Source organism: Eulemur rufifrons, chromosome 7 (genome assembly GCF_041146395.1).
Source record: "Eulemur rufifrons isolate Redbay chromosome 7, OSU_ERuf_1, whole genome shotgun sequence".
Lineage (NCBI taxonomy): Eukaryota > Metazoa > Chordata > Mammalia > Primates > Lemuridae > Eulemur > Eulemur rufifrons.
This window is the reverse complement of record NC_090989.1, coordinates 62,134,029-62,153,934: the sequence shown is the minus strand read 5'-3', so window position 1 is coordinate 62,153,934 and position 19,906 is coordinate 62,134,029. Positions and strand designations below refer to the sequence as shown.

The window sequence follows — 19,906 nt, the reverse complement described above, 5'->3', positions numbered from 1 at the left end:
TAGGTAAGCACCAGTATGTGGACTTTATCTGGTGAGCAGTGGGAAGACTGCCAGGGGTTTTAAACAGGAATATCTTGCTCAAATTTTGCTCTGTTAGCAATTTGACTTTAGAAGCAGTGTGGAGGATGGATTCGAAGTGGACCAGGAAGGAGATGGAGAGATTAGTTAAGAGGCTGTCATGATCGTTCAAAATCATGTGAGAAATGTTGATAAATTAAGTTTAAGTCTAAGAAGAGAGACGTATTCCAAATAAATCCTTTAAAAACCTGCCATAATTTCCATTTCAAAGCAAAAAAGAAAAAGGGGGTGGTGGTGGTGGTGGAAGACTTGTAAAAAGAATATTTCCTTCTCAGAATGGGGGAAATGTACAAAGGGGAAAAATGTTGAATTTGGTGGGAGTTTCATTTAATAGATGAGAAATGTGAAAAATTGAGAGGTTATTAGTATTGTATTGAAGCTGAATTCTAGCCATTGTTGCCTTTTTTGTACTTCTAGTGTTGATGACCAGCCAGACCTCAGAAATCTAGACTGCATAGTAGAAGAAGAAATTCACTTTTAATTAATTAAACAGAACACTTTTGAGCACAAACTAAGCCACCTTTTTTTGGAATTGGGGGAGGTATATAAATTACAAATACATTGCATAAGTCCTATAAAATCATAGTTTAGGAGTTATTTGGGAATCTCATGAAAGGTTTGGGAAATATCATAATGAATAATTCTGAGAATGGTAGGCCTTTACAGTTTATCCCCCCCTGAATTTGCCTTGAGAGATTAATCATTGGTAGTTTGCCAGTTTTTCCATATTTCTCAGAGGTCCCCAAGAATCTCTTGACAGTGTCTTGTCCTTAAGGCTCCCTTTAGAGATCGTGAGTTGCCTGTGTGTCACTTTTCTATCTTGCACTTCCTGGAAATGGACCCTTTTCCACCATCCCGGGAGAGTGAGGCTGCGCCATTACTTCTTTCTTCTCTTCTCCAGTAGAGGCCTGAGCTAATTTAGCAGCCCTTGTTAACTATGGTTTCTTCCTACCCACTTAAGTTGCTCATTTAGGGTAATTTTGGTATGGAAATAAAACATTTATATTTTAGTTTGGGTAATAGCTTTTGCAGATATCATGATTTTGTGTAAGATGGTGAGTTGCCTTTGCCTTCCTTGCATTTCTGTAGCCAGAAAGTGCTCTTTGAGTCCCTGCACTCCTGACCTTACCTTAGCAGCTGTATGCAAACTCTCTAAACCCCACTTTTCTTTTCTGTAATCCACCTTTTAGGGTTAGTGAGAGGTATAAGCAAGATAATACATGCCTCTGGCATATAGGCACAATAAATTGTCATTAGCCAGACAGAATTTACCTGTTTCTGGACTGCATATTTCCTGATCTATACCATTCCATTCATGTGCGCACTCCCTCACCATCATTCCGTCATGTGCATGGTGTCACTTTCTCCACTGCCAACTCATAATTTCTAAGTACCCATGTACTTGAAATTAAAAGTTTCACAAAAATACATTTCTGTGTTATTCTTACACATTGATACTGAGGGCTACTATTTGCAAAATGCTATTACATTCCCTCAAGTATAACTTTTTTTTTCAACTATACTGCAAGGTAGATGACTATCCTAATTTTAGAAATAGACATTAGGTCTCAGATATGAAATAAGCTGCTCTTGGTTATCAATACATGTTAGATTAGATTTGATTAGTATTGGAACCCAGGCAGGTCTGGTTCTAAAAATCTACTAATCATGCCACAGAAAAAAGGACCCTTCAGTGGACACTGATGATTTTTAAAATATAGGTCAGGTGTAGTGGCTCACGCCTGTAATCCTAGTACTCCAGGAGGCTGAGGCAGGAGGATTGCTTTGAGGTCAGGAGTTCAAGACCAGCCTGAGCAAGAGTGAGACCCCGTCTCTATTAAAAATAGAAAGAATTAGCCAGGCATGGTGGCATGCACCTGTTCAGCCCAGGAGTTTGGAGTTGCAGTGAGCCATGATGATGCCACTATACTCTAGCCCAGGTGACAGAGTGAGACTCTGTCTGAAAAAAAAAAAAAAAAAAGAAAGAAAAAAAAACCAACTTTGATGAGGTACAGTTTAAGTACAAAAATCTGCATCCCTGTACAATTCCATGACAGTTGGATGTATCATGAATTCATCAATGCAATAAAGATACAGAGTATTTTTATTGCTCCTTAAAGCTTACCTGTGACCTTTTGCATCTACCTTTCCCTCTGTCCCCAGGCTCAGGAAATTGCTGATCTGCTCTCTGTGACTGTATGTTAGTTGCATTTTGTAGGACTTTATGTAAGTGGAATCATATAATGTTTACTCTTTTGGGAGGAGGGTGGATGATGAGAAATTACTTAATGGGTATAATGTACATTATTTGGGTGATGGATACCCTAAAAGCCTGACTTCATCACTACACAATCTATGCATGTGATAAAATTACACTTGTACCCCATAAATTTATACAAATTAAAAACTATTTACCCTTTTGTGTCTGACTTCTTTCATTCAGCATAATGATTTTGAAATTCATTCATGTTGCTGCATATATCAGTAGTTTGATTTTTACTGCTGAATAGAACTTCTTTGTGTAGATACAGTTTAGTTTTTCTGTTCTTTTGTTGAGGAACATTTGGGTTGTTTCTGGTTTGGGGATTACTGTATATGTCTTTGTGTGAACACATATTTTCAGTATTTATGAGTGGAATGGTTGATGTTTAACTTTCTAAGAAACTTCCAAAAACTGTTTTCCAAAGTAGTTTTACCATTTTTTATCTCCACCTGGAGTGTATAAAAGTTTTAAGTTGCTTCACATCCATGAAAACTTGGTGTGTTCAATCTTTTAAAATTTTAGCCATTTTCATGGATATGTAGTGATATCACATTGTGGTTTTAATTTATGTTTCCCTGATGACTAGTGATGTTGAACAACTTTTCATGTGCCTAGGGTGGCCATTTATATAATTTGTCTTGTGAAGTGTTTGTTCAGATATTTTGCCTATTTTTTTAAATGGATTTTTCTTATTGAGTTGTAAGAGTTATTTCTATATTCTGGGTACCATTTCTTTATCAGATGCATATGTGTGAATATTTTCTGCCATGCTGTGGATTGCCTTTTCTCTTTCTTAATTGTGTGCTTTGAAGAGCAAATGTTTTTAATTTTGAAAAGTCCACTGTAATTTTTTACTTTTATGGTTTGTGCTTTTTGTGTCTCATAAATTATGCATACCCCAGGGTGGCAGGTATTTTCTGCCATGTTTTTATCTAGGAGATATATGGTTTTTACTTTTACATTTAGGTTTATGATCCATTTCAAGTTAATTTTTGCATACGGTGTGAGGTAAGAGTGGATATTCATTTTTATGCAAATATCCACTTCTATCACCTTTTGTTTTAAATATTAATACTTTCTTTTCCCCATTGAATTTGCTTGACATCTTTGTTGAAATTTAATTGAACAAATATGTATGGGTGGATTTCTGAACTCTCTATACTATTGGCCTATATATTTATTCCTGTGTCAATACTATGCATGCTGTCTTGATTACTGTAGGTTTATAGTAATTCCTGGAATCTGGCAGTATATGTCTTTCTTTTTTTTGTGCGTGTGTGTTTTATATTTGCTTAGGCTACTCTAGGTTATTTGCATTTCTATAGAAATTGTAGACTCAAGTTTGTTGATTTCTATAAAATACACTGCTGGAGTCTTGATTGTGATGTCATTGAATCTACAGATAAGTTTGAAGAGAACTTACATATTAACAATATTTAATTATCCAATACACAAATGCCTTAATTTACTTAAGTTTTTTAGATTTCTCGCAGTAGTAGTCTATAGATTTCAGTGATGATATCTTCCATGTCTTTTAAATTTATTCCTGAGGTTTTTTTTGGCTTATTGTATATGAAATTTTAAAAAACTTGAATTGTTTGCTGCTGATAGGAAAATACAATATTACCCTTTTATTTAGAGACTATAATTTGTTTTAATAGTTGTTTTGTAGATTCCTTAGAGCTTCTAAGGAAATAATTATGTCATCTGCAAATAGAGACAGTTTTGTTTCCTGATGTTTATATCTTTCTTTTTCTTGTTTTATTGCAATGTATACAACTTTTAGTATGGTGTTGAATAAATGTAGTTAGAGACATCTTTACCTTGTGTCTTATCTTAGAGGGGAAACATTCAGTCTTTCATCATTAAGTATATTGTGAGTTCTAAGTTTACTGTAGATGTCTTTTATTTAGGTTGAAGAAGTTCTCTCCTCTTCCTAGCTTGCAGAGTGATATTATCATGAATGGAAATTGGAGTTTGTCAGTTGCTTTTTCTGAATCTATTGAAAGGATCATAAGACTCTTCTACTTAATTCTGTAATTGTGGTGAATTCCTTTGATTTTTAAATGGCAAATTGACCTTGCATTCCTGGAATAAACTCTATTTAGTCATAATACATTATGCTTTTTAAAAATATATATTGTTGGATTCAACTTACTAATATTTTGTTACTAATTTGTTAGTAATTCAGTTTACTAATATTTTATTAAGGATTTATGTTAATAATGTTATGATAATGGTCTGAAGTATGTATTTTTGATAAAGTCTGTGTCAAAGTTTGGCATTGTGGTAATTCTGGACATATATATACATATATATATATAGAGAGAGAAAGAGAGATAGGACACCCTGACTAGTATAGCATCTGTTAATTATCTTTTTCTTTGAGAATGAATCCGATTTCCTTAGCCCTTTGTATGAGTAGTAATTTTAGATTACATCCTTAACATTTTGAATGTTGTGAGATTTTGGTTTCTGTTATCTTACTCCAAAGTATGTTGATTTTTTTCCTTTGTAAGCAGGCACTTAACTCAGACTCAAACTACAGACTCTGTCATGTCTGCGGCAGGTGATGGCTCAGATCTCATTTCAGGCTGCCTTAGGTCTGCCCTACACGTATGTGGTTCATTGTTCAGCCAAGGACTCGTGTAGCATTGCTACAAAATTTTGGGGTCCACTCCTCTGGCCCTGTTCTTTCCAGGGTTCCTCTCTCACTCTCTGGTTTCGTTCATTACCTTGGGCCCTGCTTTCTCCTGACAGGATAAAAAGTTTTTCTACTGGAGTTTTAGCCTCCATGTGCAGCAGGTGGTGGCTCATCTCACAGGTTGGATTAATTTTGATCTGTCCCACAGATACATGCTTCAGGGTCTGTCAGAAATTTGGGCAGTTTTTATACAGAATTTGATGTTCTCTGCTCTGGCTGTCTCCTTTCCAGGGTTTTCCTTCACTGTCTGGAGGCTCTGGTTTTCCTGAGCTCCTTCCACTGGGTTCTTCTGACCATTAAGGTGACAGTTTTTTTTCTTGTTTTGTTTTGTTTTTTAAATGGGAGATTAGCTGCCCAGTGCTGCTACTACCACTAGGTAGTTGTCCTCAGGGCAAAGTGGCAAAAATTTGAAACTCACCCCCTGCCAATCACTTCTACAGTTTAGACTTCCCTCTCAAATGTGTCTGCTTTTGTTCACTTGCCAGAGCCCTCAGGTAGTGTTTTTTACTGTGCTGTCTGGAGTTGTTATTTGTAGGAGGATTAATTTGTTAAAAGTATTCTTCCATATGAAACCTTGCAATGATTTTTACCCCAAGTACTTTTATCTCAGTAACTTCTGAGTGGAAAGAATGGATCAAATGATTTCTTAGTTCATGTTTAATTAGTATGATTCCTTGAGTCTAAAATTACATTTACTTAAGGGAACTAGGTGTCTGGTTTTGGCTGCCATTCTTGAGTAGACAGGTATTAAGAGAAGCATCCTTGGTGTTTGCTAACATGGGAAGGTAATTAGTCATGGTTCTCCAGAGAAAGGGAACCATAGAATATAGACGTATAGAAAGAGATTTATTGTGAGGGGTTGGCTCACACAATTATGGAGGCCGAGAAGTCCCATGATCTGCTGTCTGCAAGCTGGAGGCCCAAGAAAGCCAGTGGAGTTGTTCCAGTCCAACCCTGGAGGCTTGAGAACCAGGGGAGCTGATGTCTGGGGCAAATAGAAATCCCTGCTCAAGAAAACAGTGTTGAATTCCCCCCTGCCTTTTTGTTCTATTCGTGCCCTCAATGGATTGGATGATGACCACTCACATTGGGGAGGGCAATCTTTACTCAGTCTGCCAACTCACATCCTAATCTCTTCCAGAAACACCCTCAGAGACACACCTAGAAATAATGTTTTACCAGCTCTCTGGGTATCCCTTATCCCAGTCAAGTGAACTCATAAAATTAACCATCATAGAAGGACTCCTATCTTTTCCTGCTTTTCTCCATTTTGTCGTGCTTATATATTTTATTCATTTTAAACAAGACAGTGCAGTGGGAAGGTTGCTGGGGAATCCCAGCTGAATCCACGTACACTGCTTTGTCAGAAGGAGTCCTTTTCATGGGTATGTCTTGTGCTCCCTGCAGGGGTGTCTCCTGGCTCTGCAATAGGAGTCTGAAGGACAGGAAAACAAATTGGCCCCTCATAGTGCCCCAGAGAGCAGCCAGTAGGATGACTCTTCTCTGCATAACTTCCTTTCCGTTTTTCATTTGTCATTCCTCCAGCTCTTTTTTTCCTCTTGTTTGTTCGTTACCCTTCTTCCTCTACTCATTCTGCTTATTAATTTTATGAAATTAATATTCAGAATCATATCAATATCTTATGTTTTCTAGCAAATAAAACATTTTACTTTTCAAATTATTTAGTTTGTAATCTACATATTATATACTTCAAGGGAGATGCTAGATCCCTTGTAGTACCTTGCCTTTCTCAATTTTATGTGGTAGTTGAAAATAATGTGACAAAACAGTAATAAGTGAAACAAAAAGACTATGAAATCTCCCAATTACTTGGAAATTGAAATAACCAGAGAGGCTAAGAGTATAAGCAAAATAATATTTTTATTTGTTAATTGACTGTTCATAGGTTCTTTGCTTATAGTCTTTTACTTTTGGAATATGGATATTGCAAAGGGCTTTATGGAAGAAGGTGTTGGATGGGGAGAAAGCTTGGAAAGTAGAATTTCAAATATTTTATTCTAAGATTATTGGTTAGCCTCTAGAACTTACAATATGAAAGGCTAAACACTGGAGCCAATAGATTAAAGAATATTTACTCTTCATGCTCAGATGGTCTATTAGTCAGGGTTTTCCAGAGAGAAGTGTGCGTGTGTGTTTGTGTGTGTGTATAAAGAGATTTATTATAAGGAATTGGCTCCTGTGATTATGGAGGCTGGCAAGTTCAAAATCTGCAGAGCCAGTGTCCCGGTGTGAGTGTGAAGCCTGGAAGCTACTATAGAACAAGAGAGAGCCAAGGCGATGTTCCAGTTCGAAGGCGTTCAGGTAGGAGAATTCTCTCTTGCTCTTGGGAGGCCAGCCAGTCTTTTGTTCTATTCAGGCCTTCAGCTGATTGGATGAGGCCTACCCACATATGGAGGACAGTCTGTTTTACTCAGTCCACTGACTTAAATGTAATTTTTCCAAAAGCACCTTCACCAAAACACCCAGAGTAATCCTTGACCAAATATCTGGGTACCCCCATGGCCCAGTCAAGTGAACACACTAAATTAATCCTCACACATGGGCATGCTTTTTGTAAAAGAGCTTAAGTCCTAATTCAGGAACATGTTAGAGACTTACTCAGAATGACAAAAAATGTCCCTGAAGTCTGTAGGGGAGAGGAGGCACACACTTAGCTTTTGGCACTGTTGACTGCCTCCTCCTCCTCCCAGAAATTTCTTTCCTCTCATTTTCCTCATCCCTTTCTACCTCTCTGATGACTCCTTTAGTTTCTATGCAGGATCTTTTGACACTCAGATTTAGACTGTGCTCTGTAGTGCGTGGCAGAGGAACGAGTAGAGAAAAGGAAGAGGAAAACTGATTTTCCTGAAAAGCTTTCTCAGTGGAACTTTATTATTTGGTTTAGAGTTTTTGGAATTCACAAAGTGCAAGGCCACATTCCAAAGCCAACTGAAATGAGTTTTGGATTATCTGTTGTTATATTTATATTGGCCTCCATTTTAGATAAATGTGGCCTTCTCTTTTTCTTTTGTAGAGATACCTGAAATAATCTTGTGGTTTTATTTATTTATTTATTTTTTTAGTTTTTTTTTTTTTTTTAAACCAAGAAATGTCTATTTTTCTGGACGGAAGGTCATTGAGATTCCAGCCCACATTGGTTTACTGTGTAATATTGGTCAAATTAATCTCTCACAGGTCTCAGCTTCCTTATCTGTAAAATGAGGTGAATGGAGTAGATAAGTGTGAAGGTACCTTTTACTTTTGATTCAGTGATTAGGAGGACATCAGGGAACTTTGACAAGGCTATTTTAGTAGAGGATTTGAAACCGAAGCATACATTTTCTGAGGGAAGAAGGAGAAGGTAGTGGCTATGAAATACATATTTGGGCAGCTTGACTAGAAGAAGGAAAGAAATATGGCAATAGTTAAGGGAGGAAGCATGGTCAAGAGAAATTTTTCTAAGTGAGAGAGGATCTCTGCTTTTCTGAAGGCACAAAGCCAAGGGCCAACGAAAAGGGAAAACTGGAGTTGTGTGATGGTTGAGCAAACAAGGTCTTGGCAGAGGTTGGGAGATGTGTTGCGACAAGGAAGGGGGTTACTGTGCTTCCTGTGGTGTGGAAAGAAGGGCGAGAGGTTAGATAAAAAGGCAGACCCTGCAATGTGGTAGGGAGAGAATTCCTTTGGTTTCTGCTAGCAAAGGTTAAAAGTGAGAGGTATTTGCCAAGGGTTGGAAGGGTAAGAGGGAGTAGGAGTTTAACAGTGATGACTCCTCGGAAGAGCCGTTAAAGCCAGTGTGTTAGGAACTCAGAGGGATGAATAATGGGAGTACCTGTTTCAAGTTAGATGGTGAACCAAAAAGCCAATCTTTTTGTTCACCCTGTTTTATACTTTCAGAGTTGTGATTTTTGTTCCCCAACAACTCTGGGTGTCCGTTGGTTGCTGTTACTGTAGGCATCTTACATTGTTCTCAACTTTTTTTGACCCAAGACTCTATTTCTCAAGAACCCCTTTATGAATTTTTTTTAAAAAGCATTCTGTCACTTTGAGTTTATAAAAGATAATGTGATTAAGATGAAATAGATCTTAAATGGATATTCTGTTATTAAGGTCATGTTACAAAGTTTACTTTTAATATATAATATAATTTAATGTAGCATTGTGAATGAAAAGATATTTTGACTTTTTTCATTTAACAAGTGATATATAGTGTGATTAGAAAAACTGAATATTTTCAAAACTTTGTTCAATCACTTCTTCTGGGGATATATGAAGAACCTCATGTTTGTGCTGCCTTTTTCTTGCAGCCCAGAGGAAATGAAGGAAGCCATTGTAGCTGCTATTTCAACCATTGATGGAGCATAGAAAGGGTTTGGGATGAAATTAACTTTAAGATTGCTACATGAAGTGCAACTCAATGGGGTACATATTGAGCAATTTTAAGATTAGACATATTTATAGTAGTTCCTTGACAAATTGCTTTTATCTGTGTGATTATATATAACCTAGTCAGTAAGCAATACATTTATGAAAGTGTTTATTTCCTTTAAAATAATACATGTTTTACTTTTTCAAAATGTCATTTATTTTAACCATTTCTTTCTTGGAATAAGAAATACATTCACATGGCTCAAATTTCAAAAAATACAAAAGAATATTTTTGAAAAGTTTTCCTCCTATTCTGGCCCCATTCACCCAATTTGTTTTCCCACAGGCAGGCAGTGTCAGTTTTTTTAGAGTATCATTCTAGAGTTATAGTAACATACACAATCAAATACATTTATTCTCCAACCCACCCCCATTTCCTACATAAGTATTATGGTAACACACTGTACCTGTTTTATTTATTTTTTTTAAATTTCTGCCTAACATTTTGTATTGATGTAACATAACTTGTCTCCTCTATTGATGGATAGTTAGATGGTTTCCAATCTTTTACTATTACAAAGAATGCTAAAATGAATAACTTTGTATATATGTTATTTTGCATATATAAAGGTTGCTTAATTTACAATAAATTAACTGCACAAAATAAACACCATTTGTCAAATTTTAAAATGGCACACTTCTTGGAGTGAGTGTAAAGTGCAGATTGAAATTTAAGGTTATGTTGAGGCACCAAAAATAAATGAAAACCTTACTTTGTCACCCAGCAGTTGAAAGTAGTATATTTTGTGCTATTTAAAAATAATAATTTTGGGGCTTTCTTTTTCAATGCAATGAAAGATGAAATATTTCAAACTGCTATTTCCAAGTACCTTTTTTTTTTTTTTTTTGCAAATAACACATTGTGGGGACACATAGTATTTATTCACTGTAAATGAAAGCCAGTTTGATGTTATATTTCCTGTATTTTTTCTTTTTCTCCCCAGTGGATTTTGAAGTATTGGAGACATTTTGTTTTAAGATATAAGGAATTTGATCAGATAATGTAATATGCATAGCTGGTAAAAATCATCTTGAGTTGAAGTTGCTGGATTTAATGTTTATGTTCCTTACTGACATACTTCAGCAATTCTAATGTTCCTTGTATTTAACCAGTGGTCCTTTATAGATATAAAACAAATGATATACAGCCAATTACAAATCAGTTTAAAACCTTAGGATTGTCAAAGTTACCAGGCTGTTACCTCTGATCATTTGAATAATACACCAAATGATTAGGTCATGAGCCAACTTAACTTACATTTACTACCTGTCATACATGCTCCCTGGATATGTAAGCAGAGGTTCTCTCTCAGAAGATCTGCTTTAAAAGAAAATATTTATATAATCATTTTATATTGACTTAAAAATCAAAGTAGACACAGGTACTGTCTCTAGCTTAGCGAACTTGAAGGGTTTGTATGCAGTAAACACTAATGCTGGGAAAAGTTAAGGAGGAAAAGAATGTTGGATATTATAATCAATATCTCTTACATCTGCCTTTGGAAAAGTTAATTGTTACTCACCAGAAACTCCCTGGAAACTCTTAGTATTTATCATGTACAGTACTTTATATTAAATGTTTTTACACAATAACAATAATTTTATTATTGTTTGAAAGTCAGCCTTCAAACAATAGCAGCTACATCCTAAGGCAGTTCTCTAGGGTCAATAGAAGAGAGGAATGAAGGTAACTTTTGCCTTTGTTCCCTAAACTGTTAACTTTCCCCAGACCAAGAAATTGCCTAGTGTAGTTGTCTGGATACAGACGTCTAGGCACCACCCCAGATGTGGTTTATGATTGACTAATAGAGAAGTCATTTGGAAATTGGTGAGGACATCAGGGAGCAGAGGGGCAAAGGTATTGTGAAAATAGCTTGATGGAAGTGGCCAAACCACAGGCTTTGCTGCCAAATTGCTCCTCGTAAACATTCACCACAAATCTAGTGCTAGATCAGTGGTTTCTGTTGTCCTTGAAATGCTGACCTAGACCTGACCGAGAGCTGCAGAATTCCGGATTAGAGAGACACTTTAATCTGTTCTAAGAAGCTGAGCTTGCTTCAAGCTTTGTTAACTTAGTTCATGATTATCTAAAATAGTCTTAGTACTCTACTCATGTTAGTCCTGAAATAGTGAGGCCAAATGTCAGTTTGGGTCCAGGCCTATACTGCCAGTTGCCAGGAGAGTCACTGTACTTGGATGTCCCATGGACACCTCAAACCCAACAGGCCTGAAACAAAACTCATCATCTTGCCCCAGGCTTGATCCTCTTTCATTCTTTTAAAAATATTGTCTACAGTATACTAGGCACCGATATCCCAAGGTAAATAAAACAAGACATGTTCTCTATTCTCTCATGTCACTTTAAGTATAGTGGGAATCCATTGGAGGTTTTTTTTAAGTTAAAAAAGATCATTCTTGTGTGTAGAATGGATTGGAGTGAGTCAAGGATAGCAAAAAGACTGATTAAGGGGCTACTATACAAATCAAAGTGTGAGATGATGGTGGTTTGAACTAGGGTGGCAGCAGTGGTGTTGATAGAAATGGTAGAAAAATGAAACAGACTTTGGAATTAGCCTCAGTGGCACTTGGCAATGGGCTGAATGTAGGGGATGTGGGAGAGCAGGTGTCAAAGGTGATTTCCATCCAGGTTTCTGGCTCAAGCACCAGCCTCGGTCTGGCACCATGTACTGAGATAACAGAATCATTCCTACTGGGAATAGGTTTGAGGGAGCCGTAAGAGTTTAAGAAGTATCTTTAGGGAAGCCAGTATCCCAGCACATTTTATCAATGAAGTCATTCCCCTTCACCTAAGTCATAAGCCTGGAAGTGATTCTTGATTCTTCTTTTCACTCTCTACATCTGGTCAGTCTTGAAGTCCTGGCTTTGCTTTTTTCTTGTTTTCATCTTGGGTTACTATGTAAAATTTCATTTGGAAGCATGTTAAAAGAAATTATGCAGGTAAATAAAACCTGGAGAACCCGTGTCCTAGTGAATTTTCATTCTGCAAACAGTTGGCTAGGAGATATTTCTAAAATAAATCTGATCATTTCATTCGTCTGCTTAAAACCCTCCAATGGCTCATTATTGCCTTTAGGATAAGGTTTAAAATTTGAAGCACATCCATGATCTGGCTTAATTCCCCAGTCCCATCTGACGTTTTTGCCTGACCCTCTTTTGTTCCCAGATTCCTTCCAGTCCCCCAAGCGTCTTTGTTGTTATGTTCACCTTTTCATTGCCTTGACTCTGGTCTGCTTTCCTTCCTCCATGCCCTTCACTGCACTGTTCTTCTCCTGTCTACCAATCCTTTCAAGCCTTGTTCAGGCATCATTATTCCTGTGAAACTTTTGTGGGTCATATCCAGATAAAATTAATTACTCCCTTTTCTGTATGTTTCTCTGCCCGCATACTTATGCCTGTAGTTTGCACACAGTGCACTGAACTGGAATCACGTACATACATATTTGCCTTAGACTTAACAGGCTGTGAACTCCTTGGGTTTTGGGCCCACTATTTCTTTTGTCTTCATATTCTAAACATAGTGCTTAGCCTGTGATGGGCCTCAATCAATGTTGAAGTAAATTGGAACCAAAATTGCCAGCAAGTGCTGCTAGGCTTTGGTAATTCTTAGGAATTCATAGTGTTTGGAGTGTGTATATTGAGTTTTCTGGTGCTCCCAGAGTCAGTCCAGTTCTAGACCAATGCTTGGGATATAGACGTAGATTGATATGGGAACAATTGTTCTACCTCTTATGTGCCTGGCCCCATCTGATATCAGGTAGCTTGAGGGACAGCTTTCAGGAATAAAGGTTTGCAGTTTGGCACAATTAAAAAAAAATGGTCTTGTTGATAAATAATTTACATATCCTAAAATTTACCCATTTAAAGTATACAATTTAATGGCTTGCAGTATATTTACAGATTTGTGCAACCATTATCATTATCTAATTTGGAAACTTTTCCGTCACTCCAGGATAAAAACTTGTACCTGTTAAGTAGTCACTTCCCACTCTCTCGCACTCCCTTCCAGTGCTGGGAAGCCTCTAACCTACTTTCTGTCTATACAGATTTGCCTTTTCTGAACATTTTATGTCAATGGAATCATGCCATATGTGGTCTTTTGTGACTGGCTCCTTTCACTTAGTACAATGTTTTTGAGGTTCATCCATGTTTTAGCATGTATCAGTACTTCATTCCTGTTTATTGCTGAATAGTATTACAGGTATGGATATACAAGTTTTAATTTATCCATTCATCAGTTGATGGACAATTGGGTTGTTTCCACTTTTTGGCTGTCATGATGCTATGAACACATGTAAAAGTTTTCCTGTGATGTATGTTTTCATTTCTCTTGTGTATATATTCAGGGGTGGAATTGCAGAATCTTGGGGTAACTCTGTTTAACTGCTAAACTGTTTTCAAAAATGGCTGCACTATTTTCCATTCTCCCCAGCACTGTGTAAAGGGTCCAATTTCTCTATATCCTTGCCAACATTTATTATTTTCTGTCTTTTTACTGTAGCCATTCTAATGGATTTGAAGTGGTATCTCATTGTAATTTTGAATTTTTCTAGTGAGTAATGATACTAAGTATCTTTTCATGTGCTTATTGGACATTCATACATGTTCCTTGGAGAAATATCTTATTTAAACCCTTTGCTGATTTTTAATTGGGTTGTCTTTTTATTATTGAATTTTAAGATTTCTTTGTAAATGCTGGATATAGGTCTCTTTTCAGATGTGTGATTTACAAGTATTTTCTTCCATCCTGTCAGCTGTCTTTTCACTTTCTTGATGGTGTCATTTGAAGCACAAAAATTATTAATTTTGATAATTTATCATTTTTTTTCTTTTGTCACTTGTCCTTTTGACATTATATCTAAGAAATCATTGCTTAACTCTGGTGAAATTTCTTGCACTTGTCTTTTTTCCTTGACTTTTTTTTTCAACCCCAGGGTAGCCATGGAATCATTGTAACTTATTTACCGGCCTGCGGACCTGTACAGTCCCGGGATCAGACTCACAAAACCAGATCCATAGTTCACATAGGCCGTAATTGTGTGTATGCTTGGAGGTGAGGGTGAGGATGGTAACTTTGTGCCCCACCAGAGAGGTATTTGCTAGAATCTGTTAATCTGATAAATAAAGACTTTTAAAATATAGATTCAAATGCTGTATAAACAGACTTTGCACTTTTTGCTAAATGTTCAAACAACACCATCTAAATTAACCACTTGCTGGAATCTTGGACTACAGTTTAAACTTGTATGTTATAAGAGATTTACTAAAAGGGAGTATGTAGATGAAACTGCTGTAGGTTGATAACTGGGGGACCCATAACATTGAGACTTACGTTATGTCTGCTAGATGAATTTTCCAAAATGTTAACTATAGTAGTCATTCTTATTTATTTCACATTTTGGAATATAGGTTGTTTGTGATCATTTTTGGTACATTTCCCTGCTCTTCCTTTTAGTGCCAGTTTAAGGAATTGCTAATTGTCCATTCTTGCTGGAAAGTACTGATTTCCATTTGAATATAACAGTCTTTTTGCTAAAACTTTCCTATGGTTGATTCGAGCAAATACAGAAGCCTTCTGTTTGTGGACTGAATGTTCAGCCAGCTGTGACGTAGTCACTATTATCAATGAAGCTTATTCATCACTTTCCGTGCTGGTGCATTGTGCAGGACTTGCAGAGGATCTTGGAGACTGAATGGAGAGCTTCTCCTTGCTTACCTCCATACACTGTTGGTATTAAGTGATTCTGTTCTCTGTCTTTTCCAGACCTTGTGGATAATTAGATCTTTTTGTTTTCCATTGATTTCCAATAGTGTCTTGCAGATGGTGGGCACTGATTGAGAATTTATTCATTTTCTAAATTAAGACATGGTAATCAATGCTTTTATGAGATCTTATGTTCTGTTCTCTTATATGTGAGCATTTACGTTATACCATTGTCATTTCATAAAGAAATAGGTAATACTGTATTTTTACAAAATAAAGTGAAGTGGCAGTTGATCTTAGGTTAATAGCTTATTACTGTTCATGTAAATTAAACTTTTTAATATTTAATTCTATATACTTGTTGAATATTTAGATTAAATTCACAGGTAAACTGCTGAATTTCACTTGTACAGATACAGCTTTACAGTACAAAAGGGGTTATTTGTCCCAGTTTATGACTAGAATACAGTGGAAGTTGTTATAAAACTAAGCCTATTATATACTTTGGTAAAATCATGTGCCCTGAAATATAGCAGGCATTTATGAGAGCCTGATAAAACCTAATCAGGCCACCATAGCATGAATATTGGAACTGCCTACAACAATGGTGTTAAGATAAATGGTGTTCCGGTGTGTATTATGGTTAGTGGAGGCACAAAATATTAATATACCCATGATAGAAAAATAGTTGATTGTTTCTGACTCCATCTAATTGTCTGTTATTTTTTCAAAATATTCCATGAAAAATGGTATATACTTGCCCAGTGTTCCCCACTCCAGTCCTTTCTAACTTACTGAGTTTCAGGAATTCACTAAGCCTGTGATATCTATTCTAAGATTCAATTTTCTGGATCTTTGTAGGGTTTACATTGGATTTGAGAGGGCTGCATTTTTCCTGGAGACTAGGTGATTCCAGAGGAACTGGTTGATTCAACAGATTTCATTTGAGGGGCTCATATTTTTCTTAGAAACATTTCAGGAAATATTTCTTCCAGACAAGAACCCTCCCTCCCTTCTCTCTCTCTCTCTCTCTCTCACACACACACACATGCACACACACACAGAGAGACATGTATATATCCCTGTCCTTTAGAGATTCCCTGAACCCATAGAATTTGTCTGGGTTAGAATGAGTCTTGGTTTGATACTTTTTGAAGTAAGTACCCCTCAGGCCTGCTGTGGTCCAGAACTAACTTCTAGGTGGACTCAGACCCTAGAGTTGCCCTGGGGCCAGAAACAGGGAAAGCGAAGCGTCTGTTATTATCTCCCTTTGTATTTCCCACAGTGTCTAAAATACTACTCTCTCTATAAAATATGCAGAGCAAATTTTTTTTTTTTTTTTGAGACAGAGTCTTACTCTGTTGCCCAGGCTAGAGTGCCGTGGCATCAGCCTAGCTCACAGCAACCTCAAACTCCTAGGCTCAAGCAATCCTCCTGCTTCAGCCTCCCAAGTAGCTGGGACTACAGGCATGCGCCACCATTCCCGGCTAATTTTTTCTATATATATTTTTAGTTGTTCATATAATTTCTATTTTTAGTAGAGACAGGGTCTTGCTCTTGCTCAGGCTGGTCTCAAACTCCTGAGCTCAAATGATCCACCCACCTCGGCCTCTCAGAGTGCTAGGATTACAGGAGTGAGCCACCTCTCCCGACCCAAATGTGTTGACTATAACTCTTCATCCATTCATCTTCTCCACTTAAGTATATGTGAATCTATTTAAGATTATTAAAGCCCAAGATCATTCTAGAATTTAGTATTTCACCCCCAGATATCGCTCAGTAACTCAGTTATCATCCTTATACTCACTGATCTCTCCTTCATCTGGTCAGGCCACTTAAGGAATTACGTGAACAACTATCTAACTGCAGCTTCTGATTCTATAGTATGCATTCCTACCTTCAAAACGTCTCTTAAGCCATTCTCGCTTGCCTGTTTTCCTTGACGTAATGTAGGTTCTCTTCAGTTCCCACCTAGATTATTTCAGTATGTTTGTAACTGGTCTGTGTCCCTCCCTCTATTCTGTATCCCCTCCAGATCTGCCTACCACACTGCTGTCAGAATGACTTTAATGAAAACATAAACACATCCTTCTCCTGCTTATAAAAACCTTCAGTGGTTCCCAATTGCGCTTTGGCCTGAAGCCTAAACTGCCAAGTCATGCCAGTCTCTGTGAATCTCTTTGTAACGTACTTTTTTGCACTTTTGCTGTTTATTACTGTGCCTCAGAGTTTATTCTGTAAACATACCATCTACTTGTATGACCCTTAAGCCTCTGCAGATGGTGCTTTTTCTGCTTGAGGTGCTTCTCTCTCCTCGCTATGTCTGGAAAACTCCTGCTTATCCTTTGCAGCTCAAAGGGTCTATCGCTAGAGCCTCTCAAATCCCACAGGCCATTTCTTTTCATCTGTCCTGGTAAGGACTATACCATAAAATAGTACAGCAAATAGTAATTTGTTTTATCACTTTATTGTATTGTTCCTCAAACTATTTGTGCACTGATTTTGTAAAATGTAATAAAAATGAAATACTAGCAAAATGAAATTTAAAAGAAGACATACAAAATAGAAGCCTCATTTAAAAATTATTAGATTCAACAGACCTAAAATTGCTATAAAAGTGTCTATATATTTACTTATCATTTCTGTACTTAGCCATCTTCTTGTGGACCAACAACCAACAATTCCCAGGCTGGCACTGGTCAGTGGGCCACATTTTAGTAGCACTGCTTTGTGACATTTATCAAACAATTATTTGCTTATGTATTTGCTTTCCTCACTAGACAGGGGCTGTGTCTTATTGATCTTATTTTGTCTGGCTTCCCATCTTTTGTTCCCTTCTCTCAAAAAATTAGATCTTAAAAGAGTACATGACACAGAGCTAATGAGTAAATGTTTGTTGAATGAATTAAGTGTAGCCTTTATCGTTACCTTATAATCACAACTGGCTTGCATTTCACTTTGCAGAGTAGCCTGGGAAGAGTTTATTTTAGTTTATATGGGTAATACTTTGAACTTCATAATACTGTAGAGAAGTTTTGCTGGGGAAAGTGCTTGCTAACTCAGTCTGCACTAGAGGCAATTATGTTGTAATACGCCTTAGTTTTTGTGGTCTCTAAGAAATTCTGAGTGTAGAAAAGAAAAATCTCCACATTCTTAGCTCAGATGATCAAATAGCTCTTTGCTGTAGCAGAGGAGGAAAGAACTAGTAGCACCATTAAAACAACTTTTCAGCAAATAGTTGCTGCCAGTTACAAATGAAATGTTTTTACTTTTCCTGGTTTGACTGACAGACCACATGCAGATGTCATTCTGTCCTCCAGGTTTCCCACCCTAACACAGTCAGCTCCCATCCCTTCCTGTATCCTCATTCAGAGATCATTTGTCTAAATGTCTTTAGAGTTTGCATTTTTGAAATTCATATTCCCAGCTTCAGAATCCTGGAGCTTGCCTGATTTCTTGTGATTTTGAAACTGTTCTGCTATGGTGGAAAGCACTGGAAACCTGAGTTCTAGCCCAGGCTTTGCTATTAATTGACTGCATGACTCTGGGTGGGTCATGGTCCCTTTTTAACATGTGTCCTCATTTGAAATCCAGACTAAATTATTTCTAAGGTTGCTTTTTAACTCTTCTTTTTGGTCCTTGTGGGGGTTGATGTTTGCTTGCCTTGCTTTTGGTCTTTAAACTCTGGCTAGTGATCTTTATATGCTATTATGTACATACTGTGCCAGCAATTAGGATATTATATTGACATTCTCTTTTGCTTTTTACTCCTCCTACAGTATAATCTAGCTTTCTCAAAGATATCTTATTCATCTTTGTATTAGCTCCTCTTGGCCCACTGTCTCAATTCAGGCCCTATTAATGTTGGTTAACTTGTTAAGCTGAACTCTGTCCCTTATTTTTGTTTCAGAGCTTTGTTTAGCAGTCTGCCTATCAGGTGGGAAGCCTTGCATTGGTTGTATATTTGATAACCAATTAATATGTTACAGAATTGTTTAAGGTTGTAAAAGTCAGAAAGCCCAGTTAGAGTCACGCTGATCCGTCACATGCATGTGTAAAACAGATGAAAGTTGTGGTTATTGATTCATTGTTCTCCTTAGGAAAGTCTTATTGATTATTAGCCTGATGAAGGATCTGAATTGGTATTCTTCTGTCTGTGCCTTCTTGGCTTCTAGCTGCAGGAAAAAAAGACATGGATTCTCTACCCACAGACTGTCCTGCCCCGCAAGGCAGCCTGCCAAGTCTCAAGTCACATGCCCGGTGAATTGCTGCTACATTTTTTCTTCCTTGTCTTTTTCAAGGCTACTGTTGTTAGGCTTTCTGCCTGGTGTCCCTGAATTGTAGCCCCTTTAGTTCTTTGCGTGATGAACTCCAAACATTGTTTAGCAGCTGAAGTAAACTTTATTGGGCCTAGATTACCCACTGAGTAGGCCAGGCATGTTTTTATGGCTCCACACTACCAGGCAGGACTTCCAGAAGTGGCAGGCACTGGACTTGTTCTAGTCCTCGTTCCTGAACTTGAAACCCTGACTTATACCAGCTCATAGTCCTCAATACCCACAGAGTATCCCCAAAACTTAGGGTATGTGTGGGTATAGTGTCTTCAGACATAGGATATGTGTGGGTATTGTAAGAGGCAGCTTGTCCTCACCCATTTCCTGGAGGAAGGGTGTCCTCATCCTCGAGGATGAATGCATGAAATAACCCTCACACC

At 37.3% G+C, this 19,906-nt stretch overlaps 1 protein-coding gene across 5 annotated transcripts in view; it reads left to right on the top strand.

Annotated features, from left to right (window-relative positions):
- Positions 1-19,906, top strand: part of IGSF11 (immunoglobulin superfamily member 11) — a 143,829-nt gene that overhangs the window by 23,369 nt on the left and 100,554 nt on the right. The window contains exon 1 of one of the 5 annotated variants that reach the window (XM_069472657.1): positions 15,192-15,215. The exons of the other annotated variants lie outside the window; for them this stretch is intronic. The gene's annotated coding sequence lies outside the window, so the exon portion shown is untranslated. Of the gene's footprint in view, positions 1-15,191; positions 15,216-19,906 lie in introns of those variants that run through there. 5 annotated transcript variants of the gene reach the window in all.